We start from the raw sequence: 13,469 nt of genomic DNA, 5'->3' as shown, positions 1-13,469 counted from the left end.
TCTCACAGTCTTACTGGGCTACGGTACTGTGCTAGAGTTCAACTCTTGAACTGTTTCAACAACAATTTGGCTAAATCATATATGGGTGTTCCTGACTAGTTGTCAGGCAGAAACCGAATTTCCACTCATCACGGGACAGACATGTGGGCCCTGTAATCCATCTCTCCTGTCTGGTCTGCATAAAAGTACCTGCACTTCATAACTTTTCTAAGACTGTTTGTGAGATTGCCTCTTGGACCTCTTCTGTGCAGGTGTTCGTAATAATAAAACCTTTTGATTGGAAATGCATTTCTCTGGATGATTTTTGACTCTTAAAAACAACAAACAAAACAGCAGCAAGAGGAGAAACATTAGATGAGTGTATGTCAGCACTGAGTTATCCATGATGCTGTGACTGTATGAAGTTTTGGCAGTGAATGTTAACACGCGTTTGGCGATGGTTAGTTGGCAGTTCCAGGGAAAGACTGCAGTTCTGACGCGCTGCTGTATTTGTAGTTGTGTTGTACAGTAGACGAAAGTGTAAATATGAGAATTACATTAATTGACAGTCTGGCTTCTTTCATGTGAAGCAGGAATCCAGTGGCAATAAAATGAACAGGAATGCTCAGAGAAGCTTCAGAATTAACACCCGTTAAAAACAGTATAACTCCAAGCACTGCAGCGCAAAGGCAAGTATGAGCGAAACAAATCAACAACAAATGAGTAGTATTTCAAAGAAATAAAAAGCTTTGGTAACAGTAAAGCCCATGTATGGCATCCTGTCGTACTCATAAATTAATATACTTAAATAACACCTTAAGAACAAGAGTGTTTCACAGGAAACTGTGGTTCTGTAGAGCTGCAGCCACAGCTGATTAAAGGCTACAAAATTTACACATTTTTCAACTCGACTTTACAGTTGCATTTTAAGTGTTTAAAATTGAAAAAAGAAAAGCAAGAGAAGGGAAGGGGGAAAGGACAGATGTGTGTTTGTAAACTTTCTTATGATCTTATGTTTTACGTCCACGATATGCAAAAACTATTCAAAAAGATCATATAGTACATTCTTAACAAAAAAAATGTAATTCAAATATTGAAAGAGACTACAAAGTGTTAATTAATAACAGTTCCTTTTCCTAAGTCCCATCATTATCTTTGCCTTACCAATCAATAGTGTATGAGGTTTGCTTTGTATAAAAAAATTGATTAATCCTTTGGCAACTACACCACATTTATTCTTTAAAAATAGTAAAAAGCTTGTAAACTTACAAACTGTTCATGGTGTTATCTTTACTTAAACATTATTAACATGTTTCTGCCTTCAAGTTTGCTGTCAAAATGGATGCAGAAAAGTTAATTTTATATACATTGATATGGCTTCAAACAGCTAAACAAAGCTTCAATTGAGTAACACTGTAAAGAGGGCATTCTGCAAACAACAGAATAAATTAAAGTGGGTGGTTGTTTTCTTGTGACGTTATCAAGCAAAGTTCCAATAAGCTTCTGTCATTTCCTAGTATGACTTTGGTACGCGCTCTCTCTCAGTACAGAATATTAAAATTACCACAGGAGCTGAACATGCCAGCATCTTTGTGCTTTTTGCTTCTCCTGGTAGGTGAGTTTTTGTGGTTTCATTATTTTTTAATCTTACAGAAAAAGATAGAATGCATCAGCGAACCAGTAACTGGAAACAAGGTTATCTTTAGCTACCAAATGCCTGTAATATGTTTCTCAAAGTATCTTACAATACTGTTTTGAAATAGAGCTGTTAGATGTGACAATGGCATTCATTTCAGCACATATTTTTATACTGTTTAAGATGTGATGCGGTCTAAAGTATCAGAGCACTTGATGTGTAGTGTTGCATGAAGTCTTCAATTTCCTTTCAAAGTGCTCTGTCCTCATGGAGATTTACTGTAGTGCATCATGATGAACCTGCAGCCACTTTTACCACCGATTGCTACTACAAATTGAAGGTAAAACGATGAAAACATGGGTAAAATGCCCATCAACTAAAATTGCTCAAATTAAAGGCTTCTTTAAGAGTATTTATACTCTGATATACTCATTTTCATTGCTTTTCAATCCTGAATGACCAATTCATTTTTGATTATACATATTTTTTCATCCAGTTCTAGGCTGTGTGACGTCGGCTGACAGAAGAGTGACTGGGGCTGAAGGTGGAAGTGTAGAGATTAAGTGTCCATATCAGGATGGTTATCAGTACAGTGTGAAGTACTGGTGTCGTCATCCCTGTGGGAATAAGGATGTTCTCATTAGCACTGGTACGACAGACACTGTTGTTACTGCAGGGAAATTCACCCTCACGAACTCTGTCTCAGCAAAGACCTTTACTGTGTGGATGAACAGACTGACACTGCAGGATTCTGGGGTCTATTACTGCGGAATGGAGGAATGGGGCAGAGACACATTAACAAAGACACACTTGAGCGTCAGTAAAGGTATGTAATACTTTTAAGCTTCATTACATTTATGTCACTTTGAAATGCACATTATTTGTGTATTTTTCCTTGACAATTTTAAAAAAGAAATATAAAACATTTATAAACCAACAGGTATCACTTGATGGAAGCAATGCCTCATATAAAGCACTTCCTTTAATTGATTTGCTTGTGAATTGAATAAGGTGACAGTGTTGGATGGGATCAGGGTTCCAATAGAATTTCTTTTCTGGCTGAGAGTTCAAAATTTAGTTATTGTGTTGATTTTCTTATGTAAATTAACGAGTAATACATTAAATGCTAATCACAGACCTTGATTAGCACTAGTCTAAGCCCCATTCACACTGAAATGAAAGCAAAATGCAGGCAACATTTGCTTGCTTGTTTCCTATTGCACCACCATTCACAACAGTTTTGAAAGCCAGCAAAATGCAGGCATGTATCCATTCCCACCCAAAACAGAGAGCCTTGAGAATGAGGCGCTATGAAGCCGGTGGATTCAGGAGAGCAGACACGGACCCATATTCTGGATGTTTGTAAATGTTCAATCATTTTCACATTTTGCCAATTTCCTTCCATTGTGTTTACTGGGCCATTGGTTCTAACCAGGGCGCCGGGTCGGTTCTGACTCACTACCAAAAACAAACAGTCAGGAGGGAAACACAAACGGTACATCAATCTGGGGTGCATTTTTGCGTTTGTCTGGTTGTGTGTTTCTGCGGTGTGGTCACTGGACCCAGAGGTCACAGATCATTTAAACCAGTGAACCCAGTATGACACTCGGCTATCAGCTCACGGTCAATTAACGAGAGGCATTGTGTGGGTCTTGACCAACTGCAGCAAAGTTAAATCAACTGAAATAAATTAGAAAAAAGCATGGCATTACATTGTATGTATATCTATATCTAAAAGTCTGGGAGTGCAGATCTGCGATTGATTGCTCAAAACAACTTCTTTTAAAGTTTGACATTACTGCCTTAAAATGAAATAACGTGAAACAAAGTAATGCAGTCTAACACGTTTGCCTATGTATAGAGATATTATATTTTGTGTGACAATAGTTAACACACGGGTCGGCAAGCCGCGGCTCTTTAACCCCTCCTCAGGGCTTTGAGAAAAACCCCGCTGCTGGCTGGCCTGTGTGTTTGATCTGTAGCAAGACAGACCAGCTGTCAATCATGCGGTGTGGAGTGTGGAGGAGCAGTCAGGGCTCTGGGCTCTGGACTCTGCAGTGGATGGCTGTGGGCTCAATCCCCAGGTGAGGGGCACTGCTGTATTATCCTTGAGCAAGGTGTACTTTACCTAGATTGCTCCAGTAAGTGCCCTGCGGTGTAAATGGGTACACATGTAAAAAATATGTGATGTTTTAACAATTGTAACACTAATTGTCTGTTAAGAAGTCAGGTCATAATAACTGAGTCAGACCCACTTGAGTCCTTCTAGCCAATCGGAGCAGACGCGCCTAAAACTCCAGGTTCACATAAAATGGCTTCAGCCAATAATGCTGCAGTTTATTAGAAAGTGCGTTTCTCGTGTCTCTATGGCTGTGTCTGAAATCGCCCACAAGTTCACTCATTCAATATTCCCCATATAGTGAGTGCACTATTAATCAGCAGTGAGGGAACGAAATGAGTGAGCGATTTCAGACGCTGACGTCAATTACCTGCACCAGAGAGCACTGAGGAGCTGTCCCAGACATGAATTTGATCATCTCTGTAATTTTTATATATGTCACGGTACTCTTCTTGCGTTGTGTATTTTCTTAATAAACCGCAAGAGGACTCCAGTATGTATCACCAATCATTGCTTTATTGGACGATCTGGTCAGAAACAAAGGGAATACAGATGACACGATGCAGCCACAGATCATCACCGCTGCATGTACACGCTGGCGCTTGTTTGGCGCTTGCAGACTGGGCGATTTTAACTTAAAATAAATCACCGACATACAATTACATAAAACATTCAATGCAAAATAAAATAAAAATAATGTACCTGGTCAGAAACAAAGGGAATGCAGATGACACGATGCAGCCACAGAGCATCACCTCTGCATGCATACACTGTACAAAATACATGAGACTCCGTTACTCACGCCGCTATCTCGCTCTAGCTAGCAAACTAAAAACAAAAGGATATTCGACAGAATACTCTTAAAACATATATGCACAAACACCACATCTCATGCATAAAGTATCGGAAATAATTACAAACAATATTATCTAACTTAAATACACAAATCTGATTTAGGAGTATACTATTACATGTTTATGTACAGTGCCTTGCAAAACTGAACGTACCGCTGGTTTGGCGCTTGCAGACTGGGAACACCGCCCTCATCAGCAAGACACACAAACCAGCCAATAATACACAGTGTACAGCAGATGAAGGTGGTACAAATGAAACAGAAAATCCCATGGGTGCAAAAATATATATAAATAACAGCAGCGTTTTCATTCTTTTTATCTTTGATGTCATATGGAGTACTCAATTCTGTGCACGAGCAATGTATGTTTGCACTCTGCCGCCGGATCCGCGTTGGATTCTGGGAAATAGAGGCCGGTTGCGTCCCAAATCGCACACTTGTTCCCTTGTTCCCTTCCCTTGCGGGGCGGCGGTGCTGCGGTGTCCATCTTAAGCGCTGTGTCCCAAACACGGAGGGAGCGAGTGAAGAGCCTAACCGAGCCGGTTGCCCTTCAATGCTCCTTCAGCGGAGTGAACAGAAGAGCGCACTGACGCGGAAGTGTTTAGCGCTGAAGTCCCAGAAGTCTTTGCGGTAAAGGCGGAGACACGTCACCTGGGAAAATAGAGCAGCGGCGGGTGAATATAAATGTAATGTTAGCAAGACAGTTGTAGAAATTGTTAAATTATGTATCAAGGGAATAATACATAGATAGATAAAATAAAATGATTATATAATCATGATTTAATATACGATTAGAAAGTTCAGCCAAAAAAATATTAATATTAATTAATTACTGAAGTAGTATCCTATAAAACTAGGAGGTGATATTAACGAACAGTGTATTTCAAAATTATTATTATTACTATAATTAAATACAGAGACAAATGACAAGAAAAGACTGCGTAGGTACTTTTTCAGACAAAGGCGCTGAAGTGAGTCCCATTGAGCGCTTTTATCTTCACCTACACCTACTCAAGTGCACACTCTGTGACGTCAGCACAACGTCACGCAAAGTGTACACTTGTCGAAGGGTGTAGGAGCAAGTGTGCGATTTGGGACGCAGCCATCGTATGTCCCCTCGAAATCAGATTGCACTGTGGGTAAGAATGAGTGAACAAATGTAGGGAATGAATTCGGACACCACTACAAAATGGCTGACACCCTAAATAGTGAACTATGTAGTGGATAGGGGGCGGTTTCGGACACAGCTTATGTAATCGTATGGAAATTAAAATGATAATTAACATAGGCTCGTTTATGAGAAGATTAATAGTTAAAATAGGCAAGGGTTAACCACAGCTTTGCCTAGAGCCTTGGTTCTCAAACTGTGGTACGCCAGACTACCCTGCAATTTGTTGTGTGCACAGAAAAATTAGTAATTAAAATAATAACAATAATAATAATAAAATCTATGTCAATTCATTATTTGTAATGTATTGAATTTGTTTAAGAAAACTTGAGACGGGTTTTCATATTTTCTATTTTAATTGTCTATTAAGTTCCTATTCACTACGTCTGTACTGCACGCGCTAATACGTGAGTGTTTACACCGCTCTCGAGTATGGAGCGCCGTTTGTGCCAAAAGTGTTCGTCCGTCAATTTGGTAGTTCATCCAGAAATTCATTCGGAAATTAGTCAATTTGATCATACAGTAGTACATTCATCCAGGACACTATCAACTTTGTAATTAATGTGGCTATTCATTAATATAAACAGACAAACAGACCAACTTTCAGACAAACTAATTAACTTCCAGACGAACAGACAAACTTACAGACAAACCGATGAACTTCCAGACAAACCAATGACCTTCCACATGAACAGACATGCCACGCCGCTGCCTAGTTGCGTCAGGAGCCGCTTGTGAGGAGGGGGGTTCTGTCACATCTGTGCCCCACACTTCCGAGGTCAGCTACCACAGGTCCTCATCCCCTGAATTCTAATTGCCTTCACCCTACCTCAGCTTCTTGTCCAATTATTCTAATAACATTCCACAACACCATGTGCACTTGTTTCTCCTGTCCTCCTTCCCATTTGTTCAGCACTTCCACCACTGGTATCCTGTCTTCCTCTCCACTGCATATAACCCTCCTGTGACTTCCATTCTATGCTCAGTCTTGTCTATTCTCCATAGCAATTCCTTGTGCTCCTTATTCCCCCTATTGCGTGTTTGCTTGTGTTCCCGTATTACGACCCTTGCCTGCCTCATCGACTACGACACTCGGACTTCCTTGGACACTCCTGTTTGCTGGTCTCAACCCCTGCCTGTTTCCAGGTCTCACTGCATCCACACTTGTGTTCCTCTCCCCGGTTAGTCTCCCCGTTACTATGGCCAAATTGATGAATTTCCCAATGAATTTCCCAATTAACTACCAAATTGACGGACGAACACTTGGCACAAACGGCGCTCCATACAGCGCTACTCCAGTTTCCAAAGCCCAAGAAGCATCTTACCATGCTAGTCTGCGCATTGCTAAAGCAGGTAAGCCCCACACTATTGATGACTAACTTTGTTTCCCATTTTGGCAAAAGAGCTGACGCATTATGTGTGGAAACAAAAAAAGCACATGTACATAAGTATTCACAGCCTTTGCTCAATATTTTGTTGAAGCACCTTTGGCACCAATTACAGCCTCATGTCTTTTTGAGTATGATGCTACAAGTTTGGCACACCTATTTTTGGGCAGTTTCTCCCATTCTTCTTTGCAGGACCTCTCAAGCTCCATCAGGTTGGATGGGGAGCGTCGGTGCACAGCCATTTTCAGACCATCCAGAGATGTTCAATCAGGTTCAAGTCTGGGCTCTGGCTGGGCCACTCATGGACATTCACAGAGTTGTCCTGTAGCCACTCCTTTGTTATCTTGGCTGTGTGCTTAGGGTAGTTGTCCTGTTGGAAGATGAACCTTTGCCCCAGTCTGAGGTCCAGAGCGCACTGGAGCAGGTTTTCATCAAGGATGTCTCTGTACATTGCTGCATTCATCTTTCCCTCGATCCTGACTAGTCTCCCAGTTCCTGCCGCTGAAAAACATCCCCACAGCATGACGCTGCCACCACCATGCTTCACTATAGGGATGGTATTTGCCAGGTGATGAGCGGTGCCTGGTTTCCTCCAGACATGACGCTTGCCATTCAGGCCAAAGAGTTCAATCTTTGTTTCTTCAGACCAGAGCATTTTGTTTCTCATGGTCTGAGAGTCCTTCAGGTGCCTTTTGGCAAACTCCAGGCGGGCTGTCATGTGCCTTTTACTGAGGAGTGGCTTCCGTCTGGCCACTCTACCATACAGGCCTGATTGGTGGAGTGCTGCAAAGATGGTTGTTCTTCTGGAAGGTTCTCCTCTCTCCACAGAGACACGCTGGAGCTCTGTCAGAGTGACCATGGGGTTCGTGGTCACCTCCCTGACTAAGGCCCTTCTCCCCCGATCGCTCAGTTTGGCCTGGCGGCCAGCTCTAGGAAGAGTCCTGGTGGTTCCAATCTTCTTTCATTTACGGATGATGGAGGCCACTGTGGTCATTGGGACCTTCAATGCTGCAGAAATGTTTCTGTACCCTTCCCCAGATCTGTGCCTCGATATAATCCTGTCTCGGAGATCTACAGACAATTCCTTGGACTTCATGGCTTGGTTTGTGCTCTGACATGCACTGTGAACTGTGGGAACTTATATAGACAGGTGTGTGCCTCTCCAAATCATGTCCAATCAACTGAATTTACCACAGGTGGACTCCAATCAAGTTGTAGAAACATCTCAAGGATGATCAGTGGAAACAGGATGCACCTGAGCTCAATTTTGAGTGTCATGGCAAAGGCTGTGAATACTTATGTACATGTGCTTTTTTTGTTTTTTATTTTTAATAAATTTGCAAAGATTTCAAACAAACTTCTGTCACGTTGTCATTATGGGGTATTATTTGTAGAATTTTGAGGAAAATAATTTAATCCATTTTGGAATAAGGCTGTAACATAACAAAATGTGGAAAAAGTGAAGCGCTGTGAATACTTTCCGGATGCACTGTATTGTTTGTTTATTTTATTTTCGTGTGCACATATTTAATAAAATACAGTACATTATCCGACTTAAAGTAATTAGCTAATATTGCAATGATTTTCAATCGGTAAAGTTTAAAACCAAAATCTCTGTATGAACACACGTTTTATACTCTAAAAAGTAACAGTTCTAATAAGACCCTTTTAGGGTTTCCGGGGTTGATACTGTGGAGGAACCCTTGAAGCTTCTTATTAGGACCTTTTACCCAGGTTCCTCGCAAACAATGATCCTTAAAGAACATCAAATGTGTCTTAAATCAACCGCTGTCATGATGAAAAGGGCTCTTAAATGCTCCCATGTGTTTACCACGGACCTGGCGGTTCTTAAACGACCCTTTAATGAAAATAAACTCACGAAGACCCCGAAGGCCCCATAGACTGCTGTATGTGGCTGCGACAATGATTATACCTCGCACTGAACTGGTCATTCTTACCACTTAACTTTCTTCCAGATTAAACCAGCGGTGCCTCTTCAACCTGAAACTGAAACAGTTGATTTCTATAGTTAGCCTATGATTGAACTAGGATGTTTCTTGATACTGAATTCTACAGAAATGTAAAGGCAAACGTATCAAAAGTAATTTTTGATTTACTATAGTTACGTCAATTGAACCAACAACATAGGTCGTAAATGCTGCCCAATGAATGAACGCACTGGCGATTAGGCTTACAAAGCCTCATCTACTAAAAGCACGGTTCACTTATTTACTTTTGTTATTTTTTAAATCTATGTTTTATTTATCCTATTATCAAAGTAGGCTAATTTTGATTTCATGGTCTGACACGTATTCAATCAATTTCACACGTAGTGCAGCCACCTTGTAGTAAACATATGAACGACAATTGTAGTGGTGGTGGGCTAATACAGCGTAAATAAGATGGCCGATTTATACTTCTGCGTAGGTCCGCGTCTGCGTCCCTGCGTATAGACGCAGAGCAGGGGTTTGTGGGTAAGCGCAGCCCGCAGACGCACCGACGCCACTCCTCCGAGATCAACAGCACGTCTCTGCGTCTGCGCGTCAGGCCAGCGCTGATTGGCTGAGCAGGATATTCTGAGAGCCGCGGCCAGGCGCGCAGTGCTGCAGGTCTGTGTGTGGCGCCGCCGCAGAGAAACCGTGTGCTGACACACGAAAGTATTTAAAATGCATCCACAAAACGCATTTGTCCACATAATTAGTATTTTGTCCCTCAAACAATTCACATTTCATGAACATAATTCACATTTTATCCCACGAAATGCCCACGTATTTCGTGCTTGGCAATTTTGGACGAAAGGTAAAATGTACTTTGCTTTCCGTGGACGGAATGAACAATTAGCATCAGGATTGAACAGTGATTGATCAAGGCATTGATCCAGAGACCTGGGTTTGCAACGTGATCAGGATTGAACTTGCTGGGCCGATCAGACGAGCGCTATATCAAGTGCAAATTAATACAATACATAATTATAATTAATATATGATGTGTAGCAAATAGCGTATTTCACCAATAAACACGATTATAAATATTTCACAATTACTAATTTGATTACAAAGCCCATGTTGTCGGCTATATGTATTACATTATTCAGTGGGCTATAAACTCACATAAACTGTGGGTCTGGCAGTTGGAGAACAACGTATTTAAAGCTCATTAATTTTGAGGAGTTTAACAGCAGAAACGCCATATATGTATCTAATTCAAATATACAGTAACATACATGCAGGAGAAATTCACATACGCAGAGATGTGCGTTTCTTATGTGTCTATGTATGTTCTAGTGTTAAGTCTCTAGCCAACTATAGCAAGACAATAGAGATCTGCACATACAGGATGCAATTTGCATGTGTGTGTGCGTGTAGTTTCTGTAATAATAATAAAATAACATGTCATTAACAGTACATTATCAGTTATCAGATTTCCTTGGCTCATCACTTCTGGATAGTGACCCACATGTTGAAGTAAGAACAAGTTTTATGACATTGAAGGCAACATTACACAAAGGGACTTTGTCTGTTCCCTTCTAATCTGATTATTACATTGTAATTATCAGCCCATCAAGCAATTACCGCACTTGTTCCTCATTTAACAGCTCACTACTTAGTACTGCAAAAGTACTGCTTTGCCTCTCTCACAACCATACTGAGCACTTTGATTAATCTGCTTCCTGAAATCCTGTGCATTGACCCCAGCCTGATCACCATTCTTGTTATTATTATTATTATTATTATTATTATTATTATTATTATTATTTATTTATTAGTAGACGCCCTCATCCAGGGCGACTTACAAAATATAAGTGCAATACACAGTGCAAAAATACAGTGGATTGCCTTGTCTGGCAATTGATTGACCTACTGCTTGTTTACATGGCTATGCCTTTTGCCCCTCTTGCACTGGATTTCCACTCCTCAGTGAAACTTTGTCAGTCCTCCAGAATCCACAACTGGATCCTCACCTCTGTTTACTGCTGGGCATATGGGCCTGAGAAGGGGACGTATTGAATTCACAATGCTTAACAACTGACTATATACACTCAACTAAAGGATTATTAGGAACACCTGTTCAATTTCTCATTAATGCAATTATCTAACCAACCAATCACATGGCAGTTGCTTCAATGCATTTAGGGGTGTGGTCCTGATCAAGACAATCTCCTGAACTCCAAACTGAATGTCTGAATGGGAAAGAAAGGTGATTTAAGCAATTTTGAGCGTGGCATGGTTGTTGGTGCCAGACGGGCCGGTCTGAGTATTTCACAATCTGCTCAGTTACTGGGATTTTCACGCACAACCATTTCTAGGGTTTACAAAGAATGGTGTGAAAAGGGAAAAACATCCAGTATGCAGCAGTCCTGTGGGCGAAAATGCCTTGTTGATGCTAGAGGTCAGAGGAGAATGGGCCGACTGATTCAAGCTGATAGAAGAGCAACTTTGACTGAAATAACCACTCGTTACAACCGAGGTATGCAGCAAAGCATTTGTGAAGCCACAACACGTACAACCTTGAGGCGGATGGGCTACAACAGCAGAAGACCCCACCGGGTACCACTCATCTCCACTACAAATAGGAAAAAGAGGCTACAATTTGCACAAGCTCACCAAAATTGGACAGTTGAAGACTGGAAAAATGTTGCCTGGTCTGATGAGTCTCGATTTCTGTTGAGACATTCAGATGGTAGAGTCAGAATTTGGCGTAAACAGAATGAGAACATGGATCCATCATGCCTTGTTACCACTGTGCAGGCTGGTGGTGGTGGTGTAATGGTGTGGGGGATGTTTTCTTGGCACACTTTAGGCCCCTTAGTGCCAATTGGGCATCGTTTAAATGCCACGGCCTACCTGAGCATTGTTTCTGACCATGTCCATCCCTTTATGACCACCATGTACCCATCCTCTGATGGCTACTTCCAGCAGGATAATGCACCATGTCACAAATGTCGAATCATTTCAAATTGGTTTCTTGAACATGACAATGAGTTCACTGTACTAAACTGGCCCCCACAGTCACCAGATCTCAACCCAATAGAGCATCTTTGGGATGTGGTGGAACGGGAGCTTCGTGCCCTGGATGTGCATCCCACAAATCTCCATCAACTGCAAGATGCTATCCTATCAATATGGGCCAACATTTCTAAAGAATGCTTTCAGCACCTTGTTGAATCAATGCCACGTAGAATTAAGGCAGTTCTGAAGGCGAAAGGGGGTCAAACATAGTATTAGTATGGTGTTCCTAATAATCCTTTAGGTGAGTGTATATATATATATATATATATATATATATATATATATATATATATATATATATATATATATATATATATATATATATATATGAATGGGGTATATGATTACGTAAATTACACTGAGTAATCATGACTAGTGCTTATGTGGATCTGTGAAACCAGACCTAACTGTAATATGGATGAACTGAATTTAGGCTGAGTGTGATGATACTATTGTGTTTTTGTTTCTCAGCTCCCACAGTCTCCATTTTGTCCACCCCTGTAGAGACCACAGTTACTGTCACACCAACCACAGAGATCTCCACCCAGGCTGAAGACAGTGAGTTTATATATAAGACTGTACTTTGATGGTTATTTTTTGCTCAAAATGATTCCTATTCGGTTTTTGATTTGTTGTCATTAAAAGGCTCTTCAAACACAGTATATTGTAAATCTTTACTATCATAAATCTTCCAATTACTCATTGAGGTTGTTCTCTTAAAATACAAACCAAACAAACGAACACCAAAAATAATATTGCAGCCTTTCTTTTGATATATTCTTTTAACCTTCCCCTCAGTTTCTTCTGTAGGGGCCAGCACAACAGGAGCAGTACATGATGGTGAAAGTCCCAGCATCAAAGGTACAGTATGCTATCAAATTGTGATTAGAGCCTTTCACTACAGGGATAACCAAGGAAAAGCACCCCTATCTTATTTACACAGGTAAATAGGTCTATAAACTGGTAACAGATTATCAGAAAAATTGTAATTTCTGTGTCAGTTCTTCTTAAAAAAAAAAAAAAAAAAAAAGTTGTTCCTGTTTCCAGTATATAGAGTGAATATGTTGCATACAGGGATGTGGAGGATGAAAAGCAATGCCCTTTTGTTGCTCTTCTAATTGTTTTTAATAAAGAGGGGATGTGTATATATACTGAACACAAAGTTTAATGAAACATGCAACAATTTCAGCAATTTCAATAACTTCAAACTCGCTATTGTAGATTATTGTATTCTACACAGTCATGTTATTTAATTCATTGAGATACAAAACGTTTTATAAAATGCCCCAAAGTCTAAAACTTAAAGTAAGTGTGGTG

At 40.6% G+C, this 13,469-nt stretch overlaps 1 long non-coding RNA gene across 1 annotated transcript; it reads left to right on the top strand.

Annotated features, from left to right (window-relative positions):
• The first annotated feature begins 2,119 nt into the window (after positions 1 to 2,119).
• LOC136750536 (uncharacterized) lies at positions 2,120 to 13,469 on the top strand. The gene is made up of 3 exons (XR_010816886.1): positions 2,120 to 2,441; positions 12,624 to 12,710; positions 12,951 to 13,469. It is a non-coding gene; the product is annotated as an uncharacterized LOC136750536 (long non-coding RNA).

Source organism: Amia ocellicauda, chromosome 5 (assembly GCF_036373705.1).
Source record: "Amia ocellicauda isolate fAmiCal2 chromosome 5, fAmiCal2.hap1, whole genome shotgun sequence".
NCBI classification, from domain to species: domain Eukaryota; kingdom Metazoa; phylum Chordata; class Actinopteri; order Amiiformes; family Amiidae; genus Amia; species Amia ocellicauda.
This window is presented reverse-complemented; position numbering and strand designations above follow the sequence as displayed.